The 19,167-nt window shown below is 42.8% G+C and overlaps 1 long non-coding RNA gene across 1 annotated transcript in view; it reads right to left on the bottom strand.

The window, feature by feature from the left end:
• Window positions 1-2,567: 2,567 nt before the first annotated feature.
• Window positions 2,568-19,167, bottom strand: part of LOC136748894 (uncharacterized) — a 52,277-nt gene continuing 35,677 nt past the window's right edge. Inside the window, exon 3 of the long non-coding RNA XR_010816651.1 lies at window positions 2,568-4,256. This is a non-coding gene — a long non-coding RNA (uncharacterized LOC136748894). The remainder of the gene's footprint in view (window positions 4,257-19,167) is intronic.

Here is a 19,167-nt window from a genome sequence, read left to right as displayed (position 1 = left end):
ATCAAATAGCAGTTTACCATTTATAGATATGGTGCAGCATCAATATCAAAGCATAAAGCACTAGAAAAGTTTTTTGAATTTAAGTTAATCAGGGCTGGCTCCAGGCATAGGCTATACAGGCGGTCACCTAGGCCAACATCCATCCAGGGGGTTGACATTAAAATATATTACTTGATTTTATGCCTAGTATTGCCTACTTTTGAATTTATATAAACATGATAATTGATGTAGTTGTAGTTGAAGACCCTTAGACCCTCCTCAGTACCATTTACTCTCATAATAAATCACACTCCATGGCTTTACTTAAGCTGGTATTTGGGGTTGCCAATCCAAAATCTTGACTAGGGTACCATTAAAGTCGGCCCTGAAATTAATAGTATTACTATAATACCAAAGATGAAACGGAAAAGACCATTGTGTAGGAAAGTGAAAAAACTGTATTCTGTGTTTCATATCAAAGGAAACATAATATCCATAGGTGATTAAATGACTTTAAAAACCTAGATAATTATATAAGTATTGGGGGTGGATAGAGGATTTTCATTTAGGGGGGCTCATGAAAAAAACTGTGATTCTTTAAATATGCCCAAGATTATCCCTGAGTTCCGAGACCGGAGTGGCTAAACCATCTCCATTAATGTTTTTACCTCAATTTTATTGGTATCCAGCTTCAGTAGCGAAAGTGAAACTGGAGCAGAATCTATGATTTTATTGCAAACTTTCATCTGTAAAGCATCAGATTGAGACCCTGAGGTTCACGGGTCAGGAATTTCACATTTCAAACTACTCAAAACATATTTTTGCTCCACAATGAAAGACAAAAGAACGAATGGGCTTGCGCACCTGTACATAAATAAGGACCTCAAACTAATTTATGGAGATGTTCTTGATGACACATTGCGGTAATGAGAAATCAACTGGAAAATTCATACAAAATCTTAACCCATTTAAAAGTTGTAATCTTTTTGCGGGCAAGACAGAATACATGTATATCTATTGTATTAAGGTTTTACCATTTAGTTTCATAATGTTTTTTATATTCAAATCATCACACCCATGGTTCAAGGTTGGTTTCACCCATGTATGCCAGGACTTTGAGATTTCCTTGGCTTTCCCGCTCTGTATTCTTCTGAAAGTGGCTCCCATAAGCATTCCTCACCTGTTGTAGAAAGTCTATATGCCATTTGAAGTGTGCGTGTCGCTTGATTTCCCAGCTGTGCAAAATCTTGCCAGGCTGCATTACAGAAGAGCTCTTCATATTAAAATCCAATTGCACATCGGCAGTTGGAGCAGGGTTCGTGTTGACTCGCTTAACTGTCCAATATTTAATTTCCATTTCTCACTACAGCCTCATCTACTACAGTCCAGAATCCACTTAGAAATGGAGGTCATAGCAGTTTTATGTGCGACACCAGATACATGATGATTTGTCAATAAACAAACAAATTGCCAAAACACAACCCACTGCACTTCTCTTGCTTCTTGTGAAGTTAACTAAATGGGCTCCGACACAGAATTACTGAGGGTGTCGGGCTTCTAGTTTCACTGTGGTACAGGGGAGGCTAAGTCTCAGACAGAGTAGCCGCCTGTGTATCGGCAGTGACAGCTCGGTACTTCAAGAGTGTTCGACACCTGTGTGAACCCCCACCTTCCCCAAGACCCTCAGAGACTCAGCGCACATAAAGACTCCAGTGCCTGCTTTTAAGGGCTGATGATGTCCTTGCTGAGGAGGAGGAGGGGTGAGGCCAGGGATGAGTGAGCAGAACTGGGCCGTGTTGTTCTGTCGGGTCTCACTCAGTGACGATGCACAATTGGGTGCAGAGTCTCACCGTCACGCTGCGCACCCCCGGGAGAATACTGCCTCCATTCAGGCCAACTCCAGACAAAGGAAACGCTGTGTACGAATGAGTTCCTATACACCCCAGCATGCTTCAGGCTCATTCCAGAAGGGAACATGTCATCGCAAGCACCAGGTAGATCCTCCGAGCTGCTGAGACCCTGGATGCCACATTCAAAGAGTCCACCAACAAGACAAGCAACAAATGAACGATTACTGAGCATTTGGCAACCCCATCCGAAACGCAAAGATCAATTTTCTGAGCGAATAGCAGCGGTGCGAACCGTAACCCCACAGCAACAATAAGGCGAAACTTCCTGCTGCCGATGACAAATTGCACATTCAATACCGTAAAGCTTGCTTACCTTGGGACAGTCTCTGCTGTCGAAGCTGATTAAGTATAAGAAGCATTTTTAAGAGGAATATAAACCAAATAATAAAATGCAATTGTTTTCTTTGGAGGGAATAATAAAAATTAAAAGTTGTATTCTCTGGGTTAACAGCTATGTTCAGTTTCAATTATTTACACGTTTCAATTATTAAGAGATCTGCAACAGCTTAATAATGCAAAGTTTATCAGATAATTGCTGTGATTAATGGTGCATTGTAGATATCGTCTCACTGTGAAGTGAGATGGCTAATATTAAGCTGATGTGAACTGGTAGGAAAGCACATCACTTCAGCAGAAACACACAAAAAATTGCATTTTCAAAGAAAACTTCACACTGTGTATTGTTCAGGACGGATGTATAATATAATACAATATGTGTTATACAAAAAGCCAATTACATTTTCAAAATAACATTTGGATACTTTACAGGTAATGCATTCATATTTGCAGGCAGCTACAAATTGGGCTGTTTGAGTCCCAGTTCATCAAAGCTTTTGATTAGTCTCAGAGATGTAACACTCAGAGAGAGGCTGATGGTTCGGCTCAGGCATACAGAGAACAACAAGCTGCACAAACTGCATGTTAATTAAGCCTTTTAATCACATTAAATGCATTTCTGTGTCTGTTACACAATTCCAGACAACAGTTAAAATACCACCTACACTGCAAAGCATTCAGTCCCATCTGCCACGTTCTCATTTCAAGTTAAAACTTCATAGGGAAAAAACAAAAAATGAAAGAAAAAAAATCTTCCCATGAAATCAATAAATTTTTACTTTTTGCTATACCCTTAAAATAATCTTTAAAATTACTTTTAGCATTAGAACATCTGTGTTTTTCGAAAAGGCGGGAGGCGGAGTCAAATTCGTCAGCACTTCCCAAGAGTGTGTGTAGGGCGGGTCAGCGCTGCGGAGGAGCCTGGGCCTCGGTTTTGCGGTCTTTCTGCATCGCGGCCTGTGTCACTACAGCACCGACAGCCCTATACAGTCACCGTGAGATGCAGATCAATTCACAGACATGATTCCAGCGCAGCCGCAGACTCTCAGTCCAGTACAGAGCGCTCTGCAGGGGTGGACGTGTTGCAGGCATCTCCAGATCTCCTGCTCTACCTGCCAAGATCATTTCTGCTGCGCGTTGCCAGCTTGCCGTATTTTCCTGCTGGCTTCATTAGGAATGGCTGAAGCGAGTCCTCTCAGAGGAAGAGGAGCTTAAATATTCTTATTTGAATTCTGAACCACCTGAATCTCCTCTAATCCCAGGACAATTGTGATAAGCCCCACACTTTAAATTCACCAAAGTAGTAATAAACTAATGCTAAATGAGGACAATCAGGCCATGGCCCTAGGCTAAATACCTTCTGCAGGGCCCAATTACAGGGAATCGTGCCGGTCAATACTGACAAAGTGCCACTTACAGAATACTATACACTGCCCCATCCCCCCCGCGCACCACATGCTGTTTTAATGCACACACAGGCCTATTGAGAATGAAAGCCACTTAACACAGACATAGCAAACCAGAACTCCTCCGGGCCGCGGCATTGGGCTAACATGTGCACTTCATCACAGACTATCAAATTAAACAATAAAATGGGGGGGGTGAAGACATGTGCAGCTTAATTGCTCATCATAAAGCTTTAACTCACTTAACAGGTTAAGCGATCTCTGTGGGATTCGATCGAGACACCAGGGAGGATTATCACTGAGTGTGGACGTACAGCACCCCATGAGCAGGACAGGCGATTCCTACCTCTCTTCATTCAAAATAATTTGAAATAAATAAACAAACACATAAATAAATAAAACTGTGAGGAACAACATGGATCATCTCCCGATTGTAGGGATTCATTTGCAGCGTACCTCTTTCTGTATGTTTTGCTTGAACAGGTGCAGGGGGTGAGGCTGAGGTAGCGAGGACTGCGTCTTTGTCTGGTGTGATCTCATCCTTCCAGTTGGCAAAAAGCTGTTCCGGTCATTTCAAAGCAGGTGACAGGTGCAGTTGAAGTCCAAGCAGGTATAGTGTGTCCCTCTAGAAAACAAATCAGGGTGTATTTACTTTAAACATATTTAGTTTATTATAGCAGGGACACAATGCAATAGTAAGTGAATTCCTAGGCAAGCTGTCTCCCTGGATGCCCATCGCCATAACCCCTCTTCACTCTGATATTTTAGGCTAAAGAGCTGCCAACTTCCTGTTCCAATTATATTTTATTGTTCACCCCCCTCACCACAATATTTTTGATAAAAAATTAAAGGGCCCCAGGTGACTAGTGGTTTTGCCGGCCCTACAAGGATGCAAATATGACAAAGGTATAGATGTGCATTTATTCAAAAGTCCTTTCTTTCCTTTTTTTCCCCTCCATCGTAATATTTATTTGGGATCTATACTCCTAAAAATCCAAAGTATCGGTTCTGGACATCGAGCGGTTGGCTATTGTGCTGCATTTCAAAGAAGAGTGGACTGGAGACACCGTAAGAAAACGAGCAGAGTCCTAACTGATCTCCCTAACTGGCAGAGTGTGGTTGCCTGAAACACGCAGGGCTCTCTGAACACTACAGAGTGTTTTGAGGAGTGGATTATATTCCCCCTCGGAGTCAGACTGAGCTAAATAGAGCTGCATCTCATTTCTGTGGCATAGCTCATCACCTACAGGAGGGTAAAAAAAACACCCTCTCCGCATCCTTTGTCTATAAATACCAAGGAAGGTTATGGTACATGTGAATGTTATTGTAATCTTGAACTTGCCAAGACATGTCCAACTTTTCACAGCCGTTTCATAATGGAAACAAACGTTAGTGACAAAATCAATTTATTCTTTGTAAGGAATAACCTTGAAATTACACACAGCTGTCACTAGTCATTCAATCAGCCGCAGTTCACTTTAATGACCGACCACATGATTCATTTAACTTTTGCAAACAATGACTCCAACCAAAAGAAACCTTGGCTACTCTCCAAAGGACCTGAAGACCCATGACAATGCAGGTCAAACACCTGGTCGTTCGGTTCTGTGGTGATCGGTGAGTTTATAAACACGACGCTGCTATGATTGACACGTGAAGGTCTGTCTCTCTTCTGTGTGGGAGTGTGAGAGAGAGTGTTTGTACTGTATACACACAAATTGAAGTACATTGAAGCAAACACAATCAGATTCAAGTTATGCTACAAAGTTATTGTCAGCATCTCCAAAAAACACTCTAGAAGAACATCAAAACAAGACACGTGTGGCGGACAAGAGCACTGAAAAAGGCACAAGGCATTTCATGTTTACACAGAAGAGAGATGACGTAGATGCCTCAGACATTCAAGGAGTAGTCTTTAAGACGACAGGAAAAAAATCCTGCGAACCAGCCTGCAGCCTACCCCCAACAGAGCCGCCACACACTTACTCACTGGGAGCCTGCTCTAAGTGCACACCAAGAGACTTTCTCCTCAGTTAATAACAGTCTTTCTCCATCCATAAACTTAATCTTTGGAACACACACAAAAAGCACTGCGAAGTTTGTTCTACAATTCTGAATTTTTCTTTGGCGTTATTACTATTATTGCATTTGCTCTCATCTGAGTTGAAATGGTGTTTGCTATTCCTGGGGATGGAGGGTGAATGGCACAGGCAGCAATTAAGTTCCCCTATTCCCTCCGAGAGAGGCAGAGTGTCAGAGACAAGCTGTCAATTCGCCCGTTCCTTTTAACAGGACACGGAAGAGCACAACCCGCAGCCCTTGCCCCCTCACATTATCTGCACAGTCGTCCTTCACCCTCTTAAATCTCAAGAAGCTTCAGAGTAGGGTTTTTTGGGGTTTTTTTTTACACACAATTAAAAAATGAATCTGTTTTTCCAAGACAGAAGACACATTAGCAATCATGTTTTTGCATTGCCTTGTATCCCTTTACTTTCTCCCCAGATGTTTCAAAAAGCATCCCAGCTGCTTTCTTGCTAGTTTGCTACATTTGCAGCCAGTGGGACTGTTATTTTATTTGTGCTCTCAGTTACTTTTTGCTGGCGTTCAGCACTGGAGCCATTCAGAGTTAAAAATAACCCCCCACGTTGCAACAGGCACGTACTTCACTTTTCCCCCTCCTAGAAGCAAATATGGACTGCGCGCCATTTGTTAAAACAGGTGCGGTAAGTAAAGGTGAGCTGCCAGTACCCGACATGATATATTGATCGAATGCTTCACTGAACTTCTTAACAGCTGTGACATATTTTACTGGAGATTCAGACAGAACCTCTGCTGAGACTGCCATACAATGCTCCAGGCTTCGTTGTAATGAGAAATGTAATTATAGGAACATTCTGTCCACATCAGCGTTCTGGCTAATTTTTTTCCTCAAACCGCATCTCTGAATATTTAAATCAGCCCGATCGCATTAAATAGCCGGACGTCTGGAAGCTCTTTGCCAGTCCTTTGTTTGGGGGCATGCTGAGTAAGAAATGAGGGAAATGCAAGCACGGGCTATGTCATAATTATCCCCCCTCTCCAGTAATTACAGTACGGCACACATGAAAGAGGTCCATCACAATGAGTGAAGCCATCGTGCAAGTGATTTTATTGGGGAGGTTTTGGTTGTTTTGTGTCTTGCTCTCTTTTCTGTTAGTTTGTGTGTGTGTGTGAATGTGTCAATTTGTTTGTTTCTCCAATTGCAACTGATTAGGCTTAAATTGGATTGGATTTTATTTTTTAATCCTACTTAATCCCTGAGGCTTTTCAATATGAAATTCTCGATAAAAAAACATTCAGGGAGTTTAATCCGCCATTAACAAAAGGTTCCAATGGGAAACCATTTTACAGCAGGACACACAATCCCCGAATCTCCTGAACCAACGGACCCGACTGAACCGTCTTGCATGAGTCATCTCGGTTGCTTCTGGTCCTACGATGTTTTGGGTGTAACCTCCTTGTTGCTACACAATGTAGGTCTACTCTGAAGTCAAAAACAAAAATTCACCCCAATACTAAATAAAAATGGATAGATTGGTTGATTGATTAATTGATTGAATGAATGAGGTAATTCGGGCGTGTGAATGGTACAAAAGTGCGACGATGTCCCTAGTCCGCTGCTCTGTGTAAAATGTTTTGTTTTGCTTCTTCATTCTGAAGTTTAAAATGTGAAATGTATCCAGGTTATAGGTTTGTGGACCTTAATTTTATTTCACCATCTGCTTCAAGCATGCCCTGGTTTCAGAGGAAAGATATTTAAAGAACAACTAAACAAGCTGTTAAAATGCAGAGAAATTCAACAACAGACAAATGTCAAACTTCCCAAAAAATAAATCTTTCCATGAACAGAAAAATGTTTCTTTATGCAAAATCTGGCATTTTGAAAAAGTAAACCGATATCAGCAAAACGAAACCTGCTGCTCTGTCACAGATAGGTGTGTAAACAATTCTCTAGAGATCCTGACATTTAAGAGAATGCGTCTGGTATCAAAGTGCAAGACTCGCAGAAACGCACAACAGAACAACCAGCTGCAGACAGAAAACGCCCAACAGCTACATCTTAACAAAAAAAAACAGGGGAAAAAAAGTGTTTAGAAGAAGCTATAATCCTGAAGAACACTTCCATGACCTTGCTGATTCTACCTGGATGGTATGCAATGGCCAGGCCTTGAGAAGATGCAGAAGAAATTAAGCTTCCTGACTGAATTCAAAGTCACATTCACTCAGAGGCCAAAGGTCACGTACTGAATTGGATATCTCAGGCAGAATTTATTTCCCACACACCTTCAGAAGCATTACTTTGTGTGGTGGATACAATGCATTTTCTAGTACTGAGGAAAAGCAACAAAATAGACTGATACAGGCCTATTGTTCAAAGCCAGAGTCAGAAGAAGAAGAGCTCACAACTAAAGGAGCATGACAGGAAACCCCCCCACACAGAGATGTAGTATTCTTATGTATTGTTAATAATAAGCAGGTCAGTGCTAAGCTATAAAAAACTCATGAACAGAATGTATTTTCATTCACTTCATCCTGAATAAGAAGTGGACGAGTGAGCATATGGTGGGGACTCTTCTGATACATATGGGGGCCCCCCCGGCTGGCTCCACTGCACCCAGCCATTGCACTACACAGCCTGGATCACAACTGGTCTGAGGACGACTGTTCAGCAGACGTTTTCAAGAGAGGAAGGAGATGGGTATCACTTGGAGACTGCAGCCATCTCTCCATTCAGAGCAGCTGTGTAAAAACGATTCCAACAGCCCTGCGTCTCTGGTTGCTGCTGTTGTTGTTGTTGTTGTTGTTTTGCTTAATGGCATGTTAAATGAAATACTCTATTTCACTGCTGTATTTATGCCCATAATGTTTTGATTAGGAGGCTCAGACGTAAATAATTCATAGTAGCTGAAATGAAAAACCATTATGGGAATTCCAATGGAGCCTGTTTATTGTGTTAATGCTTCCTTATCTGCCTGCCTGTGGAAGCCCTATACTGAATCCAGGCCTAATTAACAGGGGCCTGGCTTTGTGTGACAGTTATGTTTTGCCACCAAAGGCCTGCGAGGAGCAATTTGCACTGAGATTATAGTCTGCCACTGGAGAAGTGTTGACCTTGCATCAGGACCAAAACAGGCTTTTTACGATCATTAATAATTGAGAGCATGGCACTGCCCCAGCACACAGAGTCAAGTGTTCACCTTTTCTTGGGTTTCAGGGCAGTGCACGGCTTAGTGGGGCTGAACGGTCTGCAGTCCCAGTACAGTGTTGGGACTGGAGAGCACGGAATCACTTTCTGTAATGGTCAAACCACCATTCAGGGCTGCAGAAGGCTCCTGAAATTAGTCTGAATTATTTACATGAAAACATACACTCACCTAAAGGATTATTAGGAACACCATACTAATACTGTGTTTGACCCCCTTTCGCCTTCAGAACTGCCTTAATTCTACGTGGCATTGATTCAACAAGGTGCTGAAAGCATTGTTTAGAAATGTTGGCCCATATTGATAGGATAGCATCTTGCAGTTGATGGAGATTTGTGGGATGCACATCCAGGGCACGAAGGTCCCGTTCCACCACATCCCAAAGATGCTCTATTGGGTTGAGATCTGGTGACTGTGGGGGCCAGTTTAGTACAGTGAACTCATTGTCATGTTCAAGAAACCAATTTGAAATGATTCGACCTTTGTGACATGGTGCATTATCCTGCTGGAAGTAGCCATCAGAGGATGGGTACATGGTGGTCATAAAGGGATGGACATGGTCAGAAACAATGCTCAGGTAGGCCGTGGCATTTCAACGATGCCCAATTGGCACGAAGGGGCCTAAAGTGTGCCAAGAAAACATCCCCCACACCACTACACCACCACCACCAGCCTGCACAGTGGTAACAAGGCATGATGGATCCATGTTCTCATTCTGTTTACGCCAAATTCTGACTCTACCATCTGAATGTCTCAACAGAAATCGAGACTCATCAGACCAGGCAACATTTTTCCAGTCTTCAACTGTCCAATTTTGGTGAGCTTGTGCAAATTGTAGCCTCTTTTTCCTATTTGTAGTGGAGATGAGTGGTACCCGGTGGGGTCTTCTGCTGTTGTAGCCCATCCGCCTCAAGGTTGTACTTGTTGTGGCTTCACAAATGCTTTGCTGCATACCTCGGTTGTAACGAGTGGTTATTTCAGCCAAAGTTGCTCTTCTATCAGCTTGAATCAGTCGGCCCATTCTCCTCTGACCTCTAGCATCAACAAGGCATTTTCACCCACAGGACTGCCGCATACTGGATGTTTTTCCCTTTTCACACCATTCTTTGTAAACCCTAGAAATGGTGTGCGTGAAAATCCCAGTAACTGAGCAGATTGTGAAATACTCAGACCGGCCCGTCTGGCACCAACAACCATGCCACGCTCAAAATTGCTTAAATCACCTTTCTTTCCCATTCAGACATTCAGTTTGGAGTTCAGGAGATTGTCTTGACCAGGACCACACCCCTAAATGCATTGAAGCAGCTGCCATGTGATTGGTTGGTTAGATAATTGCATTAATGAGAAATTGAACAGGTGTTCCTAATAATCCTTTAGGTGAGTGTATATAAGTACTGTATTGCCTAAAACACGCCCCTTTAAACACTCTGTATTTTTCTGTCACTGCATGAGCAATGGCTGTTTCAGAGGCAGTAATGTGTTCCGCCACATTCAGACACACAAACATGCAAGAGCACAGAAGCTACAAACTGCTGCAGAACAACAAGCCCTGAACAGGATGAGAGCCACAGCACACTGACATTAAGAGACACCATGCACATCACACAGACCATGCCGGTTTCTCTGTCAGTTGATCCATCTGCTCCCCCGTGTGGCTGACAAGTGTTACTGCAGTGTTTGCTTAAAACAAAATCATTCCTGTCAGGCTGAATTCTTAACATTTTGTGAGTTTCATTGTAGATTGAGGAGATTTATTTAATTGGATTCCTATCCTTTCGATTATACTTCTGATCAAAGGATTCTTCTCTATTGACATGACAAGAATAGCTGGAACAGTGTGACTACAGGGGAAGTGGTGCACCTGTCTTTCAAAGGATAGCCAAGTCATTCTTCTAGTTGCTGTATGTTACCAATGCATTAGAAAGTCATGGCTTTCATCTCTGCTGCAGAATGGAAATGATTTATGTATTCATTGAAAGATCAACACAATGCACCATAACCTCTATAATTAATAACAGAAGATTTTTGCCCACAGGTCCACAGTTTCATTGAACTGTTTAAAGTTGAGCATGAATTAAAGAATGTTGCAAACCGTCTTTTGATGTCAGGGTATAATCTTGTAAAAGATCAATAAATAAACTAAAATAAATTGTTTAGCTTCTAGCAACAAAACGAGTAAGATGAGCTGAATGGCGTCCTTCAAAAGTGATAACCTACTTTTATTGCTGTTCCTACAAAAACCCATCGCCTACCCTTCTGCGGTAAATTCTACACAGTGGGAATCACAGACTTGCACCTTTGAAATGCATCAACAAACACCGGCGTGTCAGTCAACGTTGCTGTCCGAAAAGGAATGACCATCTCTTCAGTAGAACAACCTCGTCGAGAAACGACGTGAGTGAAAGCCAAAGCCGTGACCATCTTCTTATTTGATTAATGGCGTTATATTTCTCTATTTCCTGGACTGTGGAACTCGGTGATAAACACGGATCTTACAAATTGCAGTTCACCAGCTGTCATATTCTGTAACACCCTATTAATAGTCATATGGTTCACACCTCACACCCACCCACCCCCCCGCCACACACACACACACACACCTGCTATGCGCATAATGTTAACTTGCCTGCAATGTAGAAATAAACTTGACAAGAGAAACAAGACAAACCGAAGAGGATTATAATGTATTTTCCTATGGCCTCTCATCAGTGAATCACAACTTTGCAATGTCACCGCTCAACGGGTTCCTCTTTGAAGCCCCACCACCCACTTAACACAACTGCCCCGCCCCGCCCCCCACCCCCTTACATCTGGCTGGGGACAGATTTACAGAAGTCAGTTAAGTAACTATTTATCTGTTGTTTTTCAGGGTGCCGGGGTGAGTGCTGTGTAAATCCCCTGCCTTGCTAACATGTTTCCTAATCCAAGGTCGTGACAAAAAAAAAAAAAAAACACATTTCAGGCCCTGGTGGTTATATCCCAGAATGCCCCTGCCACACAGCCCCACGCCTCGGTGTTACTCAGAAAAATACGAGGGAGAATCATGCCTGGCAGGGCTATCTCAGCGAGCCAGCGGAGGGGAATGGCTGCTGCACTGGCTTCTAATCCTTGCTTATCGTTGCTGGAGCAGTCGATACCAAGGAGGGAGAAGCCAAGGAGCGGGAGCTGGGCTCTGCTGCACACAGACTCTGACCTTCTCGAGTGCCCCCTCGCACTGAAGTGGGACCAGAAGTGGTGCTGTATTCTACGAGACCCAATGCAGCTCTGGTTCAGGGGAGCAACTCCAGACACTGCAGATGGGCATCGGCATAAGGCTGTCCAAGAGACTGTCCTGTCCCTTATGCTGAACTGAGAGGGGGAGGGAAAAGCCGAAACATCTTAGATGGGAGCACGAAATAAAGAAAATGAAAGAAAGAAAGTGAAGGTTAACTTAAAAAGTCCAAAATGCTGCCATGCAGTTTCACTTCGCTCACTGTACCTCACTTGCCAGCCATGCAGAGCTCTATCTATATCTATTATCTATCGGCTCACATTCCTGTTCACTGTGTGCACATGGAGGGTGCAAGTGTGCGCGTGCACGTGTGTTAAAATAGTACGAAGTAATGTAGTCACTGAGGTCAATAATGTACTTATTAGCACATTAACAGCAATCCATCAAGTGGCAGAAAAGATTTTAAAATGATTACTGTCACTCAGGTGTGGTAATGGACAAGCCTTTCCTCCTGACAGACAAGGCTGGGAAACGTCTATAATGATCCACATGAAATTTCTATTTCTTTATTTTGTGTTTAATGTTGTGTGGGTAATTTAGCTGTCAGGCATCCTGCTGTTCGTAGAGCTGGCCTGTCCATTAATTCTGTTTTATTAACTTCGAGAAAAGAACAGTATCTATTGTCAGAGGGCTCAGTGACTTCTGGGGGTAAAAGGAGTAACATAAAGATAAAGATAAAAGAATTGAACTGGGGGAAACAACCAATCAGAATCATGCAGTAAATTCTGCCAGTCTTATCTGCGCACTCTGCCTGTGTATTTGTAATAAACTGCATTTCTGTCCCTCCTCACCTCGGCACGATCCTGGTGTCAAACTCTCCTCGGAGGGGATGAATTCTGGTGTAGATTACGTTGTCTGTTTTTAGAACACACTGACTACAGCATTAGCTTCAGATTTTAACAGCTGGTCCCTCGTTTACCTTGATGCAGGGAAGCTGAGCAGGGAAGAGAGGTGGCCATGGACCTGGAATAAGGCTGTTGTGCTCAGAAGATTGGATTCTGCAGGCACTCCCTTTGTCAGGTATTTTCCCTTGAGCAACTTCTTCAATTGAGTTCACTAATCCATATCAGTCAGACACTAGAAAGGTTACCACATCTGGATCAAAGACCTGTTCCCTTTGTGAACCTGCCTGCTGCTCAAATAGAAACAATGCTAGGCTGCAAGGAACTGTACGTCACAAATTTAAATTGGCAGACTTTGTGCACGTTCTGAAAGATTTCTGGTGTTTATGAGTTTATTTTGCCATTTGTTTAATCATTTTAATTGTTACTCATGTTGCCAACTGTGGCATCGGGTCTGGTGTGTAAACAGGTTGCCCAGCTCAGGTCTCAGCATCAATTTTGCCATCACAGCCTTATTACAGGTAATCCATAACCAAAACAGACGCACGGTTTACAGGGAGGCCAAACAAAGGTCACTGCGCAAAAACAAACCCTGTCTGTCACACTTGACACCTTCAAGGAAGAAGACGAGCCCAGCAGTAGCTGTGTACATTGCGCAAACACTGGCCAGTGCTTCAGATAGCTTTGTGTTTGTGTCTGTGGGCTGTCAGTGTGTAATGGCTCTGAAGAAAGCTGCTCCATGCCCTTTCATTCTGCTTCTCTTTATTCTCATAATCGAAGCAAAAACATTAAAAAAGGAACTGCAGAAACACGCTGGCTGTATTACCAGCACTCTCTCTCCAGCAGCCCACAGGAGCCCTGAATCAATGTTATCAGCTGATGAGATTCAGCTGCTGGGCAGAGAGCTGTGATTAAAGATACTACTAGACTACTACAACTATGTGTGTAACTGCTGCTTCCACTCTAGCAACAGCAACAGAAAAAAGTAAATAAGAAGAAATAATAATAGTGCGTTGTTTTGAGAATGTCCAGTTCCCACTCGAACACTTGCCAGGACCTGTCAACCCTCTAATAACTGCTAGAGACGCAGGAGAGCACAGGCCGCAATCCCGCGGTGACCTCTGACCCCTGTCACTCACCGTGCAGAGCAACAACTCTCCCAAAACTCCAGAATGAAAATACACTTTCCAGACTATTAAGCGCAGATAATGAAGCAATAGACTCTGCTAATATAAAACTTAATGAGCTAATTTATTTTAATCCCCGTCATGTCTGCATTAATAATTATTTAAAACTCAGTGTGCTGTTTCTCAGCACAAGCCCGACTGCAATAATTGATTCTTTCATTAGTAGGGTATTTTATTGTGCAGTAACTCGGATTCTCCAAGTGGAGAGGGTGGGGGGAATGAAGCGGACGATGAATGCGGATTAGTTCAATGTTTCTGATTAAGACAGGTTTAAATGCAATCTCGACACAAATTGACTACACATTCAACACAGCGCAGCGCATCGTGTCGTTTTAGACAGCAGTGTCACAAGTGTCAGGTCTCACACTCACAGTGCTGGTGTGCAGCCTCTTCTTTGGCACATATAGTTTATCCACTGAGTATTCTTCCACTACAACACCGTCCGTAACCAGAGAGATGGCAAACCGTTCCCGACGAATACTGTCACTGCCAGTATTGACGTCTGCCAATTGAGAAGCCAGGAGAAAGAGGACAGAGGCCCTGCAGTAGCTCAATGATTCACGCTGCTGGTGCTGGCAGCTCTGATCTGTTGGCCGGGAGAATAAGACACACAGTCATGAATGGAGAGAATGTGCATTTTTAACGTATAACCTTCCAAGCAGGTTTTTTCTTTGTCTCTTCATCCTTCACAGACAAGCTTATTGTTCACTCCAGCATTAGGTCTCCACTCACAGCTTTTCACAGCCCCTGTAAATAATTTGCTTTTTCACTCTATTCATTTCTGTTCACTATTCACATTAGGAATTAGATTTTTATAACAACATCCCAAATATGCACACACACACACACCTGTAAGTCAGAGTCACACTGAACTCCTCCGGCAAAGAAGGGCAGTCTAGAAGACCCACCACAGGATTACGTACCCATCATAGAGATGTAAACCCTGAGCTCTGATTGAAGGACATGAGGAGTGATGACAGCGGAAGCAGCAGGAAGCCCAGCTTAAAGCTCAGGCAGCAGTGATCAGTGCTCACACTATGGGTCCTGCTTAAGATGAGGCCATTAATCAGGCCTTATTCACGTTCATCTGAGGACTAATGGCAGGCCTGCTCATCTCAGACCATGACAACGATGCTGCTGCAGGTAGAAACCTACACTCTCCGAGATGGCACAGTATTCTGCACACAACGCCAGGAGGCCTCCTTGTTTCACCCTGATGGTTCCACTGGAACTCCATCTGAATGAATAAAGGTTAGAATGCCAGAGATGAGAAGAGAACACCCCTGGAGTCATTCTCCAGTGCATCCCATTCAAAGAAAACCTCCCAAAACCTGACATCATCTCTCTCGCCTTCTGTGACGAACAGTTAGATACTTCAGACACTCTCTGTGAGACAAAAGGGTTAAAACAAGAGAAGTGATGCAATTCACATGCCCAGCTTTGCAACACGATGGGTAGCAAGTTAGTTAATTTCACTTTATTAACTACATTATTAATGATTTACTAACTTGGCACCTAATGGCTTATCAACATGGCTGTATTTTTAATTTTCATGTTTTAAAAAAGCACGTTCCTAAATAATTCTAAAATGCAGTTTTCCTGTTATATCTTTCTACACCGACCTAGCCGTGCGGTTTAACCTTGCCCTACAGACAGACCTGCTGCCTAACACTGATATCTCGGCTACTAAGCAACTGTTCTTCCTGAGAGGGACAGAAACTTGGCGCTTTCCAGAAGCTTGGAGCTCAGCTGCCAGAGGAGCTCAGTGCCAAGATATTTTGCAGCCCGAAACTCACTGTGCATGAAGACGGAAAGAGAGGTGGCACCTCTGCTCATCTGAAACGAGGCGTGAGAGACATCAAACTGGCCAGAGATTGCTAAATTGAGATATGAAACCCACAACCACACAGGGATCTGCTGCAAGGCAGTTTGCTTAGGAATGTATGGGAAGAGAAAGAAAAAACTGAGTTGACAGTATTCGTGACCCGTCAAATAACTTTTTGATTAAATAAAAGGCCTGCTTTGTAGAAGATCAAAAAAATGTTTTATCTTTAAAATACATATTGACGTAGTCGTAAATGGTATTACACTGGTAATCAAACAGCTGCTGTCAGTCTGGGTGCAGTCTCTCTTCTCTCAGAAAAACTCAAAACTGTTTAGACTTATAAATCATTCATCCCGCTATTCAAAGAATGGATGGCATTGTGTACTGACACTCATCAGTGGACAGCAGGGATTGTAGTCAATTACATTTGCCATGGTTGCCCACCATTTTATTTCAGATACAATTAGCATATAGTGGAAATTAACAAACACACAAACACACACAGAGATGTGTAAAACATATTCACTGTTGTTAACTGGACACAAACCTGCTGTCACTGTGCACCACAAAGACACGGGTCAATCCACCTGTCAGGCTGAAAAGCTCAATCTCAATTATTTTTACACCATCTGCAGAAAAATAATTAGACTCATCCAGCTCTCCGGTGGTCTTGTTCTCACTGATCGAGACCCCACTTCATGCTCCCCCAATATATGAGCCAAGAAATCTGCTGAACGGCGAAACAAGAGTCATTGCCTAGACCTTCATGAACCACTCAAAAAGTGCTAACAAACAGTGGCTTTGTGAAGGAGGAAGAGACATTTCACTTTGGTGTTACACAAGCACAAAACTAATGACAACAAATTAAACTAACCGCTTTATATACCAGTTATTGCTCATACATGATGCAAATGAATGCCTTCGTAACATGTTGACACCGAGGGGCTCTCATGGAGATCGGCAGTTAGTTTCACTTGCAAAATGCTTTGACTAAGCAAAATCTGTTAATTGCGATTAATTGATTTGGTTAAAAAGGTAGAACTGCTGCATAAAATAAATGAGTCGTGAAATTAAGTCTGGTAAAAATGGTGGTAATTAAACCACCATTGTTTATTGTTGTTGTTCCCTTTTTATTAAATGTGAAGAGGAATAATTAAATTGCCAATGTGTTATTTTAGAGAAGAAAGCTATTTATTTATATATATTACAACATTTAAGTTCCTGACATTTTAAAACCTTTCAAAAACTAGACCTCTCTTCACTCCAACACATTTCTGTGAATCATATGTTTTTGTTTTTTGCTTGTTGGTTTGTTTTCTACTACACCTAACATTTACATCCTAACATCACTGCAACGCCTTCACTGTCACTGCTTTAATGCCACTGGGGGGCTCGAAATATCTGACGAGAGCAGGAGGAGGCTGGAGACGCCCAGCACCCGCTTTAGGGAGGCCTTCTCTGGGCGCACAGGAGTCGGCAGCAGAACAGACAGCTAGGGAGCACAGGGTGGATGAATGAGAAGAAGAAGAAGAAACAGCGGCAGTGCTTGGCGGCGGCGTTAAGAGAGAAAGTTTCCCCTCCCTCTGTTTTAGATGATGTTTTCCTTTAATGCCGTTATCTGGCAGGAATTACACCACACACAGGGATAATAAAATTTAATCCCAGAGAGGATTATCCTTACCACAGGTGATATATTTCAAATATCCCTACATGAGCTGTGTCGGCGAGTTCCTATCTGCGCCCGGCAGCAGCAGTAGATAGGTATTGCTGCAGATCAGTCACAAGGCATTAAATACATTATGTCCCTAACTCCCCTACTGATTGTTTAGGGTCTGGCTGGTGCAGATAGTGCAACTTGGAACACTTATCACAGACCTCTGAGGGAGGCATTAATCAGGGAGTGTGCCAGTCACCCAGGAAGTTCGGGTCCTGATTAAAATCGCTATTAAAATGTATGCGAATTAAATGTCCATAATGCTAAAAGTGGCACAAAAACACAAACAATAAAAAATATATATAAGGCTACACTTTCTGCTCAGCACTGGCGAATCAGCTGCTCTGCTCTCCGGCCACATTGCTGGAAAAGGTGAGCTACCATCATCACGGTGTCAAGGAGGTGGGTATCAGAGTGTGAAGGGCCTCCCCGCAGCAGCACACAGACACCCCTCTCCACAGCGCACAAGCTGCACACTGACAACCAAATGAAGGAACAAAGACAATATTTGTTTTAATGACAGGAAAAAAAGATGTTAGCAGCAACATGAGGAAATTATAGAGCGAGGTGTGAATCTTGTTCAAGAAGAAAGCAGCAGCAGCGTTCATTGAAATTCATTGCTGCCAGATCATGAGTTTCACCTCCACAAGTGAGTGGTGCTGGCGTACTGCATGTATGAAGGAGAGCATAGTGACAGTGACCCCTACAGGGCAGGGTAATAAGTGCACCTCGGTGAAACAAAGCCAAAAGAAGGAAGATGAGCTTTGAAGGGTGGCGAGGGCATCCGTAATTTCCAGGAGTGATTCTGTAGGCTGTGGACCCAGATATCAGGGCCACTCATGTCCTATGAATTCCTAGAGTCTTAGACCAAAAGATCATTACAAATTTCTACTTCTGCCTGTTCAGTTTTGTTCTGACACACTAAAGAAACTGAGTCGTGACAAGGCACTGACAAGCATGGTGCTGCAATCAACAGTGATTAGTCCAATGATCCTTACAGATTCACTTATGCAAGGAAGATACGGGATTTAGGAGAAGATAAAAATAATAATAATCTGATTAGTAATAAAGCCTCATTCCTCTTCAGCAATGAAACCACTTACCAATTCCATTCTCGCTTGTAATGAGGAACCTGCAAAACAGAGAACACTGCAAGGAACTTCCTTCATATTTAAAACACTGAAAGAGCTCAAGAGTCGAGAGAGAGAGAGAAAAAAAAAAAACACAAACACTTCATAGTGTCATTGTCCATCACGTATTACTTTCAAACGGTACTTTACCGGGTCTGAAGCCGGTGTAAGGGATAATCAAAGCATTTTCCAGTTGTATATTATTTGACCAGGAATCTGACCTTCACTAAAATTATCCAAGTGGCCTTCCATCTGGTGGAGAAATACCATTTAATAAAACATATCTCACTTGTAATTATTTATTTTCACAAATCCAAATTAATT

The sequence above is a fragment of the Amia ocellicauda genome, chromosome 4 (genome assembly GCF_036373705.1).
Source record: "Amia ocellicauda isolate fAmiCal2 chromosome 4, fAmiCal2.hap1, whole genome shotgun sequence".
In the NCBI taxonomy this organism is placed as follows: Eukaryota; Metazoa; Chordata; class Actinopteri; order Amiiformes; family Amiidae; genus Amia; species Amia ocellicauda.
This window is presented reverse-complemented; position numbering and strand designations above follow the sequence as displayed.